Source organism: Gekko japonicus, unplaced genomic scaffold (assembly GCF_001447785.1).
Source record: "Gekko japonicus isolate JY-2015 unplaced genomic scaffold, Gekko_japonicus_V1.1 scaffold1683, whole genome shotgun sequence".
Classification (NCBI taxonomy): Eukaryota; Metazoa; Chordata; class Lepidosauria; order Squamata; family Gekkonidae; genus Gekko; species Gekko japonicus.
The window spans coordinates 7083-8818 of NW_015172606.1; the positions used below are offsets into that span (position 1 = coordinate 7083).

The 1736-nt window shown below is 44.8% G+C and overlaps 1 non-coding gene across 1 annotated transcript; it reads right to left on the bottom strand.

Annotated features, from left to right (window-relative positions):
• Positions 1–776: 776 nt before the first annotated feature.
• Positions 777–848, bottom strand: TRNAA-GGC. The gene has a single exon. It is a non-coding gene; the product is annotated as a tRNA-Ala (tRNA).
• Between the last annotated feature and the right edge of the window lie 888 nt (positions 849–1736).

Sequence of the window (1736 nt, forward strand, 5' to 3'; positions counted from 1 at the left end):
GTCCTGATCTCCTGGTTAGAAGCAGAGAAAGATCCATTGCTCCACACAGTTAATGAAGGAGAGCGATCAATAGGTAGGTGCTCAAATATTTTGTTTATAAAACCGGTGGGTTTTACAGATAGTGCTTAGTCTTACCCAAAACACACAGAGCACTGAGGCTGTGAGTCATCCTGGTGAGTATCTTAGGTGGCTTTGCTGGACCGTCTCATGTCCACTTGGCAGCTCACAAAATATCACCCTCCCCAGAGTTCATTTGTTTTCATGAGAATTTAGATGGGCTGGGAAGGCTGAAATAATCCCCTCCTCTGTAGTAAATCTCAGACTGTGTCCTAATCTAGGGTCAGACACACTTTTCTGTGAGAGAGATGATTTAATGATGGATCATTTGTGTATATATTGTGGGGAAAATATCCAGGCAATGCAGGTATCCCTGAACAAAGTGAAATACAAATCTATCCTTGAATTATATGGCTCAGTGTTGTCTTCTCTAACTGGAAACAGCCCTCCATGGTCTGATGTAGAATTCTCTCCACCCATTCTTCAGCTGGAGAACTCTGCCTTCACACCCTATGGAGCCTTTTCTGTGTTTTACTGCCTTGCATTTCCTCTTTGTAGCTGGCAGTGCTCTGGGATATCGTCACATTCACATGAGACTACCTTGTACTGAATTAGACCTTTGGTCCATCAAGGTCAGTCTTGTCTATTCAGACTGGCAGCGGCTCTCCAAGGTCTCAAGCAGAGGTCTTTCACATCACCTACTACTTGCTCCTTTGGGCTGGGGTTGCCAGGGATTGAACCTGAGACCTTCTGCATGCCAAGCAGATGCTCTACCACTGAGCCACAGCCCCTCCTTTGTGGCTCTTTCTTGTAGCTGCAATAGCTGATGTTACTGCAAACTTCAGGACATGCTTTGGCATCCAGTGGCCTTGACTGTGGGTTTGTCAGTGGTGATGCCAATCAAAATTGTAGTTCCAATTTGTTCCTCATGGAACTGTATTGTGCATTAAAGGCAGGCTTGCATTTCGGGGGCTTGATCTTAGATACATACCTAATCAAGGCCATTGGATGCCAAAGCATGTCCTGAAGTTTGCACTATCATCAGTTAATGCACCTACAAGAAAGAGCCAAAAAAGGAGGAGCGGTGGCTCACTGGTACGGAAGAAGCAAGTGCATAATTATAGGATGAGGAAGACTTGTTTTGGCAGTAGTATGTGCAAAAAGGATGTAGGGGTCTTAGTAGACCATACACTGAACATGAGTCAGCAGTGTGATGTGGTAGCTAAAAAGGCAAATGCGATTTTCGGCTGCATCAACAGAAGTATAGTGTCCAGATCATGCGAAGTGATGGTATTGCTTTACTCTGCTCTGCTTAGACATGTGTATTGTATTGTGTTCAGTTTTGGGTGTCACAATTTAAGAAGGTTATAGACAAGCTAGAATGTGTCCAGAGGAGGGTAACAAATATGGTGAGGGGTCTGGAGACCAAGTCCTATGAAGAAAGGTTGGAGGAGCTGGGTATGTTTAGCCTGGACCTGGAGAGGAGACGACTGAGAGGTGATATGATAGCCATCTTCAAGTGCTTGTAGGGCTGTCATATAGAGGATGGTGCAGAGTTGTTTTCTGTTGCCCCAGAAGGTCAGACCAGAACCAATGGGTTGAAATTAAATCAGAAGAGTTTTCGGCTAAACAATAGGAAGAACTTCCTGACAGAGTGGTTCCTCAGTGGAACAGGCTTT